We start from the raw sequence: 12,774 nt of genomic DNA, 5'->3' as shown, positions 1-12,774 counted from the left end.
AGCGGGTTAGCAGTAATTGCTTTCGTTCCTACATGTTTTTTTTTAAACTGTTTACGTTTCATTGCTGGGCTAAATCCTCCCGTGAATTTTTTAAATATCTGTGTTTTTTGTTATTTTTTTTTTCTCTATTCCTTATCAAACACCTTGAAATCACTATCGCGTCCTTGCCTTTTACTCTTTTTTAGAAGCTACCGGTTGGAGTCCATGCAGAATGCAGGATGTGGCACGAGGGAGAATCACCGACGACACACAACCATTCCAAAATGTACGCATGTATCCATATCACCGGATGCGTCAGACGTAACCAATTAGTGAAAGTAAACTATCGTAATTATCAGTAATTTTTATGTCCCTAATAAAATAGTCATGGTGTTTCTTAAGGATGGATTGAAGGATTGGATGGTTTGCCTCTCGTCATGCGTGGTCTCAGTGGGTCGGTGAGTTTTGACGACGAATACAACCGGGGTCAACCACGACTTAAAGTACCTTCCGGAGCACGGAATATTTGAGATACCCAATATTTGATCAAAGCAAAAGCTGTTTAAATGGATCATGCAATATCTGACTATAACAGACTGCCACTAATATGCATGGAACCAACAAAAAGCTCACAAAACGATCAAAAAAAGAGAAAACTTTCGATTGAAGATGAATTTATTTTTCAATAAAACGTGTTTTCATCAGATATAATAATTATATAAAACTTCATCTATCCAATTTTCAGAAATCATTTATCTTTCGAAAAAGGTTTCTTTTGAAATCGAGTTGGACTTTTGGAGTTAGGAACTTTTGATCATTCGATATCACGGATCGGATTTACTGTTGAGATCTCGATAAGCGCGGGATATGGTTTTGTTTATAAACTACAATCGGAAAAGCGATAAAAATCGATTGGTATAAGCCAATTGTAATTTAAACTGATCATTGTGTCTTTCACTTTCACATAGTGTCGGAAAGTCCTTTTTATTCGTCCACCCATTTTCCCAGTTGATTTGGGATCGGGTATCCTCGTATAGTCAACAAGCACATCAGCCTACCCAAATTAATTGCAAACTCGCCGTTATTACCGCGCCATAGAGGTTCATGCACAGTGACTTAATGTGGTGTTGACTGTACATTTGCTTCCGAGGTGTCGTCTCCGAGTTGAGTCTGCTTTCCTGGATATATTTTCCATGTTGCTTAGCCATGTGCCTGGTGTTCTGCCGAACATGTATCGAAATCTGTCACGTATAAAATCAATGAAATTCATAAGCTAAATTGTTGATGTAATTAAATTTATGCATGTAAATGACTAAATATTATAACGTCTGTATTATTTTACCTATGTTTCACATGTTGATTGATTGATTGATTGATCATTAGTATCAGATTTTATTAAACTTACCTAAAGGCTTCTGACATTACAACTACCTGCCGGCATTTAGTAGGGGCATTTCGTAGTAGTGCATACGAACTAATAAATTAAATGACTATTCAGACTGGCTGGCTAACTTGTTGTGGGGTACTCAAATAACTTTTGATTATTTAGTTTCTATTGTTTAAAAAAACACTCGCTTCAAAAAGTTAAATAACAGCACACAATAAAAAAATACCCCATGATTCAAAGCAGCGTCTCAGATAATACAAGACTTCACTTTGTATGCGAGAAGAATTTACATAATGGAGTGTCTCGAGTTACTCGGACAGGCTGGGCGTCGGAGGGCAGTAATATGATCGGTCGTGATCTCAACCAATCAGCTGAGCTGAGAGAAATACGACAGTACCTAATTTGATAATTAAATAAAAACCTCTCTAATTCTTCTCTCGTCTTCGCATGATCATCATGTCATATCACAGCCTTTAAAAATAAAATTTTACATTTTGCAATTCATTTTAGTTCGACCACCCTCTTGCGAATGCTGTTGTTGTCCGTCAGCTGCTGTCGAGGCTGTTTATCCCGTCGTTACCTCATACGATATGTACGCGATACGGAGTGGTGAGGTCCTATTCTTGGAGCGGGTACCATTTGCTGAAAAAAACATAGTTTGATATTCCGATTTTGTCGACCCTATATTTCATTTTCTAAATCAAATTCATAGATACGTGTACTCTTGATATTGTACTCGGCATTTGTCAGACACACATCTCATTTCCAATTGAAGGCGAGGTCGTAAAACTTTTACATATGGCAGGCGACATACCCCGTCGAGCTCCGCAGTATCGAAACAGATGTTGTTCGAACATAACTCGCTCAAAACATCGCGAGTGTTGTTGGAAAGTTGTTCATTCAATACAGTGTCGTAGACGATAAACAATTGCTTTGAGAACAAGAATTTTATGTGCACAAACTATTTAATGTATACATATAATACAATTGTAAGTGGGCTATGTCTGTACATAGGAGCCAATAAGTACTAATGTGACACAGACAAAGCTTCTGTTAGTCTTCGGCGCTGCGGGGCTCTGGCGACCCCACGCGAGCCTTATCGTCGCAGATGGTTTTCGCTCACCACCGTAACTTCGGCTTGTAGGCCGACTTTGCCGGCCAGCCTCAGCCGCCGTGGCTCAGCACGCGGGCCGCCTTACCCCTCCGCGCCTTCGCGGTTAGGAATAACACTCTAGGGTAGGTGCGACAAGACTATGTGGAGTCGGTTTTAAGGCAATTCGTTTCTGTCACTAAGTTTGGTAGGTACAGTAATTCTAAATACTGGCTTTCATTATTTACTCTATTATATGAAAAAGAAAAAAACGGGTACTTTTTAAACGTCGAAGCCTGGCCGGGCCGGGGCGCGGCGCATCTGAATTTCAGCGGGGACACGGCAGTCGCGCGGTGCCATCCGCACAGACAACACGCACGTCGGGTCCTAGTCGAATCCTCCCGCGAATCCCCCTAGACTCGAATAGAGTCGACATTATATACTGTAGATCGTAGACCCAGTGAAGTGAATATTGTGTGAGTGAATGATGTTAGAGTTTAGTGATTAAAAAAGAAGGCCACGCAAGCCGACACCGCTCCAGGTAAGTTTAATCTAGCATTAGCAAGTCAACCGGTCAATGTTTAATAAGAGTTTATCCTAACCTTTGCGGTGAATCTGAGTTGGATTTACGCACTATCCGCTGAAGTGCGCTTCCGACCCGAGCTCTCATTTTTAGGGTTAACCCTCTTTGCACATTAAAGGGAGGTTTTCCGGACTTTTCAAGCTGTACTTTTATTATTACTTGGTTTTCATATTTTTTAATGCGTGTGCTTTTAAATTTGTGTGTTTTTATAAGTTGAACGAAATGTGTCTATATAAATTGTACGTGAGTAGTTTCCCATTAATCTCAAAAATGGTTTCAATGACAATGTTATTTAGGGAGTTATAAGAAATTAATGAAACATTACAAAAATTTGGGCCTCTCGTTATTACTTGTAAATTAAGTTGCTGAACTTGCAAGGGACTTTGACTTTGCTTTAAGTACTTTAGTTTTTCTCTGTAACACTTTTGCTCCACCAACAGCTTCGTCCGCGGTAAATAAAAGGTCCCCCCTCCTGAAGATATAGTATCTCTGTGCCAAATTTGATTAATTTGGTGCATACTAGTGTTTGTGTCGTATCATATCTCGTAGAAATCGCCCATTGTATTATTCTGCCCATTGATATCCAAAGCAGATGTGGGCAATGTAACAATGCACGTAATTTTTCTTGGTCATGTTTAAACAGTAACAGAGACATTCACAGACATGTTCAGATCAAAATTTGATATTACGCGCGGCTCCTTGCTCGCGGCAAAAAATGGTCTATGTCACATTCTAGCTCTTCACTTCATCTATATCAATAAACGCTCGAAGGACAAACATACACACATTCATGTGTGTAATACGAGTGAGTATGGATTACTCAAAGCTACAAACAACTACTTGCGCTTTGCCCATCAATCTCCTTCCACCAATCGTGACCGTCACTGGCGATGATTTGTTTCCTATCAAGCAACATTGTAAAAAAACGGAAAGATTGGTCGAGAAAAAACGTAAAAAGCCATTTATCAAATGTCAAATTTAAACGAACTAATTGAAAGCCCTGTCCCGTCGCGAGGACGCACCGTTAATTTTCAATCAAACTTTCCGATCGCCGACAAAAAGTTCGGGATTCGAAATGTATCTCTTTTTTTATTTCAATGAATACTAACTTTTGCCAATCGTTTCGCTCGTGTGAATTTCCCACGTGAATAATATAATTTTGTAGTACCTAGTTTATGTTCTTAGTCTATAGCTTCGCTTTTGCTGATCGAACTCTTTGATGTTTTGACGACACATTGTGGAATCAAAGTAAAGTTTCAACGAGCGTTGAAACACGTATGTATTGCAATTTACACTAAAATAATTTTAAATTGGTATTATTTGAATATATAAGTACATTCCAATTAAATTCTATTCCCTTGAGCAGTTTCACGTTACAATAACTCAAACAAAAGCTTTTGAAATTGTAACAAAAATACAGGTTGTCCTCTAGGGCTTGGTTTACGAGTAAATGGGATAAAATTTATCTTATTTATTATTTCAGGTTTTTACTCTGAAAATAATATAGTGCACAATTCATATGTACTCGCGTTTTCATATATAAGTAAAGCCAATAAATTATGAGTTTCGAGAATGGTCTGTATGTGAATATGAATACGGCTACAACTTAAGACACGATTAAATCTATTCATACATGTGACAATGTCGCTTAATAATGTTTTTAACGTACGGTAAAGTTGTTAGTTTCGCAAATATAATTTAATGAATAGCGTCAAGTTGCTTTGTCGTGTTTGTCGATCATCTCGGACAACGACGCACTAATCACAAGCTCATTATGTGACGCCACCCGGGTCTGCCTTGACAAGGCGCTTGTCAAGAGACAACCTGGCTGTCAACCGCCCAACCTCCTGCTTTGTGGAAGTATGACAAGGGCTCAAAGATTTTGGAAGAGAAATCTTTCGACTTTTAATTGTTTTGCTACTTTTAACATGGGGCCCCGGTTCTCTGCTTTTCATAAGAACAGTCAAAATCGTTCTGTAATTGAATTGGTCGGGTCGATGGTTGCCAAGTTATAGGCTTGCTACATAAGCTTTTACCTCGCGACTTAGACTATCGAGATGACATGTAACTAACTTCCTTATTTGGCTATCATACACAATACGATTTTTAATGAATTATTAAAAAAAACACCAGCCAAACTAAATATATTCTAAGTAGAACGAGACTGCCCCATCAACTGGGTGAGTTTCACTAGCGTCTGAACGCGGCGTGTAGTGTTTCATTTGTGTCCGATATTTTTTTTTATAAAGAATAATTTAAATCAAACATTTATAAAATTAACACCGTACCAGTATTTTACTTATTTATTTTGTCATTTATATTATACGATAATTAAATTTATTACTGTGTATATGGTACAATTTAATAAACCCTAATGAGAGCCCGCGGCGGCGTTCAAAACGCTCGTGAAATTCACCCGTGTTGTAGTTTTATAGCTCAAGATAGAAAAACTATTCAAAAATTCGTATGTTTATTAATAGATGCTCGAAATAAAGAATATTATTATTAATAAATAGCATTTGTCCAGCGTGTTATATATCCCTTTCATTAAAAATCATGGTAATTTAAAGACTGTAACTATTTCCTATAAAATACGGCTATCATCCAACCCTCCCCATATTCAGTAAACAGCTGGCTAATATCCGAGGCCGTGCGCAACAATATGGAGTTAATGGAGGTAAAATGATCCATACAATACGCTACTGAGATACATTGTATATGGGTATTGTTTTGAAGCATTATCCACGACGCAGGTTATGGTCGATACAGAAGCGAAGCGTAATTTATTTATTTATTTATTGGTGCACACAACAGTTTACATTCTTATGGTAAAAAAAGAATCAACAGCTTACAAGGCTAGTTGTAAGACCAAAAGTGGGTACACACAGCATGATAAAGATTATAATTCTAACAAGAAAACACGAGTATGACAGTAATTATAATATAGTAATGATAATAAAGCGTCAGAAGATATGAAAATTTAATGCAATACATTAAATTTAAAAAATAAAGATTTAAAATGCCAAAAGAACTGTGTGAAACTAAGAGATTAGCAAGCGAACAAGTGTTTTTGAAATTATTTAGGGTTAAGAAATAGGTGTCAGGGTACACGATCCGAGTCATGAGCTTGGTACAAAATATTGTACTCGCGACACATTCTAATTATAGGGTTATGTTGCGAAACATTATTATTAGAGAATGGTATTGCGAGGGGGATGACGTTGCGAATGGATCTAGTCTTAATTTTGGAAAGAATGCTTGACAACAAGGTGGTATTGAGTTGGCCGTGAATTATTTTATAAAGATATATAAAGTTTTGCAGAATTCCTGTAAAAGATTTAGCATAAAGCATAATTTATTTTCAAGAAGATAAGGCACGCTCATTAAGCCGTGAGAACACACGCTAGCTTGCACACTTACGTCAGTTACTTACACTCACACATGCCAGCTAACGGGCTACCGGTACGTACTAGCTACTGTCTGTCTATCTAAGTCTCTCATCTTAGCGTTATCCTGTCTTCTTCCTCAGCACTTGAGCCTCAGAGCCCAGGTTCCGCTTTCCTACTTTTTCGTCTCTAGTTCGCAACGTTTGTGGACAGCTCTAGTTGTCAGACTATTGGCACGTATATCAACCTTGGTGACATCAAGTCAGGGTTATTATCAGTTAGTATTTAGTATTTCTTGGGTTTGCCTCTTCTGCCAAGAGGACCAAGCGGGAGCGGCATCGGTACTTGACTACAATATATCCTGTATGTATGGGCTGCACCTCGACGGTGGCTTTTGAATTAGCTGTAGATTTGAACGTTATGAGCGCCTCAAATATTCAATTAAAAAGCTAGCCAATAGTTTGTAACTTGTGAGAAATAACTATAAATATAAAAATTGACGAGAAAAAGTGCCTGTGAAGGTCTAATTTCTGAATAAATAATTTGAATTTGAATTTGCTAGAAGTGTGGTTGAATGGCGTTGTTCAGTCAAAGAGCTAGCTGTTTGATTGAACAGCTATTTTACCGATTTGGCTGCGACATATACATTACGGTTTAACTCGGATAGACTTAGGTTTGGACTGCCAAATACAGGTGCAGCCGGTCTCGGTTGCTTTTATAGGTGTGCCTTAACATATAGTATGTGTAAATATGAGTAAATTGTTTTAAGGAATTTGTTTTCATCGCAAACTATTGAGGAATTTTAACGCCAACTTACATGGGTAACTTGGAATTTTGAGCATGACCTCCAAGCCCTGTTCGTGTAGATAAGGACGCTGAGCGCCAATTTGTGTAACAAATGACCAGACAAGCTGTTTGTGTACGCGGAACCTTCGGAACAGATTAGTGTGAAATATGCGGATCGCTTCTTGTTGGGACCGTAAATTAAGGTAAATCGCTGACAGACCTCACGATGGAAGTTTAAGGTCCTCGATGAAAATCAGGTTTCTTAATCATGAAAATATGCAGGGGTCGAATTAGCAGGCTTTCGTCTCCTATAAACGCAGTCTTCTATAACGTATGCCAAAACACAGCCAAATTTTGAGAAGTTAAGATTCCGAGTTCAATATATGATTTTTTGCTATATCTCGATGCATGAATGGTCATGCATCGTTAAATCGTGTAAAAGTATCATTCAACGTTATTAATTATTAATTTCCAGGAAAAACTTTTTGCGTTTTGATTTTTAAACATTTACGCTTTAAACACATAACTACATTTATAATGTATATTCTACATATATTTTTTAAAATAAATTGGAAAACTTGAAAAATCAAATTGTTGGAAAAAAATATCATATATGTATATTATAATCCAAAGGTTTGACAGTTGTCAGACCAGGGATGCCGATGACTGTGTTCAATGGAGACGAAAAGGTGTGAAAGCGCACCCTGGGCTCCGACACTCAACTGCTGAGGAAGCAATACGCTCAGAGGAGGGAGAAAGAGCTAATTAGAATAAATGTAAAATCAATAGACCATGTTTAAACGAAAATTCTCTAATTGAGCCATGTTTTAGTTAAAATTAATGTGCCATTCAGTAACCGCAACAAAGACCAATGGTTGTCCTGGCGGTTTCAGCTGCACGCTCGCCTAAACACACACACATCGCGTCATTAGCCGTCATTTAGCCCAGCTGGCTATAAACAATAGCTAATGGCCAGGTTCGGTAATGAGCTCCAATATCGCGTGTGAGAAATAGATTTTGTATATGGATTTACATAACTTAAAACTAGCTATAACTAACCAATTTATGAATTGTATAGTATGCTAAATCACTTATGGTAAAAAGTGATTTCAAATATACTTATCTGTCTTATACTAATGGGTTTCATTCGTGGTTGTAACGCCGCGAAACCTGTGGTTGGTGAAAAATAACTTCATAGACTTTCTATTCCGATGCTCAATATTTTATCGCATTCACAAAGTTGACATGTTCAATTGTTTTTATATAAAAATGTATAAGTTTTATAATCATTGAAAAGCGTGACTAAATGTAACATTTGTCATAGCATCAGTAAAACCCCAATTTCAATACTTCCCCTTGCAAATAGAGACATTTCTCAAAATGTTCGCGAAACACAAAGTTTCCAAACACATCGGCAGGGGGCGCTGGGTTCGCAAAGGAAATGTACACAATATTTCACTCAATTTTACATCGGAACGGCACCTCGAAATTAGTGCTGGAGCGAGCCCTAGAGTCTTTTAAGATAAACATTCGATAAATAAAGCTATAAAACCGTTGTTGGTGTCATACATTTCCTGATAAATTGTTCGTCCCATATGTATATTTTAATAAAATCTGTATTGTAAAACTTTTTTAAAACAGAATTTTTAATAATAGTCTTTTCCCGCAATGTTGCACGTTTTGTTTATTCTTTTTGTTGCATAACATTTATAGAAAATAAAGAGAAATGTTCGATGCGTTTTATTAGTTCAGTTTTGTTTTTATTTTGTGTTACACTATTCTACTTACGTTACATAGAAAAAATAAGCGAGTTTTTGAAAATTAAGAATGAAAGAAACTTCGAGCCAAGAAGCTCCGGAATTTAAGACTATAGAATACTAATATTTATGTATTGGTTGGTTAACCTAATTACATTACACAGACGAAACAATAAGATCATAGTAGAGCTTCATAAATTAAGACTATTGAATACTGAAGTTTAGTCTCCGAGTTTGGAAGAAGCCGGAGACTCAACACGTATCCCATCACTAGTGTAGACGTTTGGAAAAACTTAGGGAACACAACATGGCACTCCTCTTAAATTAATTCTGCAGATGTTTGCTCAGTTCACGCCTGTCTCGTGGGAATCAATTATGAATTAGTAGTTCGCTAAGTGCTTGCGGTAATTTGATACAAAATTGATTGTGTAGTGTACCCACTATGTAGTTGGGAATATCAAGTTGTGACACTTACTTACTCGTTGTGACGGTTTCAAGTTTTAATTACAACTTTACGACGCATAAAAAGTTTATGAAGCAAACCCTAGATCTTACATAGTTATGTAATAAGGTTACTAAGTGCAATATAGGTTTATAAGTTTTCTAAAATATTTATTTATATTTTGGATGGACTGTCAGATTTTTTGATGTAATCCTAAGGGTAACGCGAACTTTTGGGATAAAAAGTGATGTGATAATCCAAGGTTCAAACTTTCGCCTTTATGATGTTAGTGGGATTACAAAACATTAGAAATGTCCACAACATAAATAAAAATATTTACTCATTAAAAGTATTTTTAGTTCTGAGCATGTGAGCACAAAACATTTTAAATAAAAATATTTTATTCAAATTGTTAATGAATACTTCTGTGTTATAAGCGTTATAACACTTAAGCTAACGTGCCTCAACAGTGATTAAATTTAATCATCGATATTTTTATCTTTTTGTTATTTAAAGCCAGTATTTTCTACGTAAAACTGTTTATTTTTGTTAAAATTTCTTTCCAATTGACCACTCAAATAAATAATAAATTTTCCAGCCAGCTTTATTTAGTGATTCTGAGAAAGTTAAAATTGTAAACAACATTTTTATTTCTTTAACCCATTCGTTATAACCCGAGGGCACAGAAAATATAGCGGCGACCATTTTATATATAAATGTTCGCGATGTATCACAGTCGAATTACACTCGACGACATTAGCGATTTATTATTTCCTTTTGGTTTCATATTATTGAAAGTATGTGTTATTGAAATATTATTATTGTTAAGTGTTTTTTCGTAATCACAATTTTCTAGGTAGGTTTTATTTTTACAAAATCACAAACGCTTCGACTCTGTAAACCATACTTAGTTGAAACTAATAAATTGGTTGATGACTGACTATTGTCAAATAAGACAACGGAATTATACTTTCTATTTCGTCACATGAAATATCTGGAACACCATTTTAATACTAATATCAACACCAAAAACCTTAACGTTCCACAACTTGGACATTAAACAATGAAATGTAATTTTTTATCTAAGCCATGTCATCCGGCCTATCGTAATCATAACTAATATTACCTAGTAAGTTTGTTTGTTACATAGATAAAATATATTTTTTATTTTATCTATGATTTGTTATATAGATAAAATAAATAAGGTAACTTTTCACGCTTCATCTACTTAACCTTTAACCTTTTTCAAAGTTTTCATATATTATGTATGTATCGAATTACGGAAAAGGAAATATGAAATGGCAATGTATACGTATGGAAATTCAAATTCAGTATACAATTGTAGAGAAAAAGAAAGAATATTTTAGTTATTATGAAAATAACATTATTTTTCGAAATCATCGTAGGAAAGTTCAATACAATCGCCTGTTTGTCTCCCGCGGGACGATCGCGCACGTTTCACCAAGAAATCGCCAAGTTATTGCGAACCGCGGGACTTGTGATGCTATCGCGTGATCGATGCGACGTGCGGTTGGTTATGAAGGACTTAATGTCCTTTATAAAATATATTATTATTTGTTGTTAGTGTTTATTGAACTTATATGACTATCAATATTTTGGTTCTAGTCACCAGAAGAGCAGCAATTTAAAAATTAAAGGTTAAAAGTTTGACGCCAAAAAAGCTATCAATTTCAGCTCTAGAAAAGCTAAGACTTCAGCTTTAAGTAAAAAAAGCGGCAAGGCAGCACGACCCAACACAAATGTTTGTATTTACTTAGGGCCAATAGGCACGTAATCGATCAGAAATCGCATAAGTCGCATAGCATGAGTTCTAGACTGCAGTCTTGTGTAAGGAACACAAGACTGCATTCTATAACTCAGTATTGCTTGCACGCGGAGAAGGCTAAGGATCACAACCACCAGGAAGAAAGGTCAAGGCATGTAATCTCACAACTTACTAGATAAAAGAAGAAAAAAAACTGCGATAAAATAATCTAAATTAAAAGGACGCTGGCCGTCACTAAATGTAAGATCTAAAGAGTAAAACCGTAGGTATAGTTCGGCCTGCGCCTCAGCATCTGATAAGCGCAGTAAACTTGCTTTATGAGAGCAATAAAAGTGAAGGGAGCGCGTCACAGTCAACATTTATACGGAGACTAATCTTTATAGCGATCGCGCAAACTGCTGCGTTTGCGCTTCTATGATTATCGCCCTTGGCTTGACCGGTGGAGAACCGGTGAAGGGAATGAACCGGTGAAGGGTTTTCTCCTATTAATATAAAATAATAAATTAATTTTAGTCTTAATTTTGATGAAAAATATCTGCATTTATATTAAAATTACTGTCAAAATACTATAAATATTGTTGAAGATTTTCACGAGTCACTACTCGTGAAATTGATCTATAATCATACATGACACGATACGCGGTAATTGTTTTGATTTTCCGTCGGCGAAGATTGATTTTTAAATTATTCCACAAAATAGACACGCACAACTTCATTGAAAAATAATTTTAGCGGCAAATCGTTTTTAGGCTAGATTTTTGCATCTGTATTTTCGCCTCTCGTGTCCCCTCGCCGTGGCTGCCGGATTGCTGCTATTTTGCTTAAAATTTCAAGCTTTGCATCGTACCCAAACTTTATTAAAAACCATCATCCAGCGGGGATAAAACGTAGTTTTAAACGGTTTTTATCATCGCAACGAGAAGAGCGAGTTGCAGTCTATTTTGTGAATAGAGCAAAAAGAACGTCGATTTATGCAGTTTAATGTCGTTTTTTGATGAAATGGCTGAATGTTACTTTCTTAGCTATTATGATAGCATTTTAGGCCTAATAATTGATCAGGTTGTAATTATAAAAGTCCATTTAATTCCTGATGTGTTATACAACTCCCAACCAATCACATCGTGCAGCATTCCGCCGCTCAGCTAGGACGTAGGAAGGGAAATGACAGAATAAGATGGATGAAACGAGTGCACAATGCCGAATAGAGCGCGAACGCGACGCTAACGATGGGCAAAGGGCGGCTGGGGACGACGATTTGTATGTAGTAAGTATACAATATTGCCAAAAATATGATGTATTGTTTATTTTCTTGTTTTATTTAGTTTCACTTCGTCGTCGTCGCGAGATGTGTGTCGCTTGTCTTGAATTCAAAGACAAAGTTTCAGTTTATCAACTTGTTTTATATTTTTATTAATTTGAGGTAGGTTTGAATAAAATCTTCCAGTGTTAGCTGTAACAGACTCGATATGAAAGAATTGATGCACATCTGACAATTATACGCAGAGTAACCCGATCAATGTAATGTTTTTTGGATTATCCCGAATTGACAATTATTGATCAAGATCCTTAAATGAAAGT

At 36.3% G+C, this 12,774-nt stretch overlaps 1 protein-coding gene across 2 annotated transcripts in view; it reads left to right on the top strand.

The window, feature by feature from the left end:
• The first annotated feature begins 2,793 nt into the window (after window positions 1–2,793).
• LOC128671739 (neuroligin-1-like) overlaps window positions 2,794–12,774 on the top strand; it is an 86,252-nt gene continuing 76,271 nt past the window's right edge. For both annotated transcript variants that reach the window (XM_053748512.1, XM_053748595.1), the window contains exon 1: window positions 2,794–2,997. The gene's annotated coding sequence lies outside the window, so the exon portion shown is untranslated. The remainder of the gene's footprint in view (window positions 2,998–12,774) is intronic.

The sequence above is a fragment of the Plodia interpunctella genome, chromosome 1 (genome assembly GCF_027563975.2).
Source record: "Plodia interpunctella isolate USDA-ARS_2022_Savannah chromosome 1, ilPloInte3.2, whole genome shotgun sequence".
NCBI lineage: Eukaryota > Metazoa > Arthropoda > Insecta > Lepidoptera > Pyralidae > Plodia > Plodia interpunctella.
This window is presented reverse-complemented; position numbering and strand designations above follow the sequence as displayed.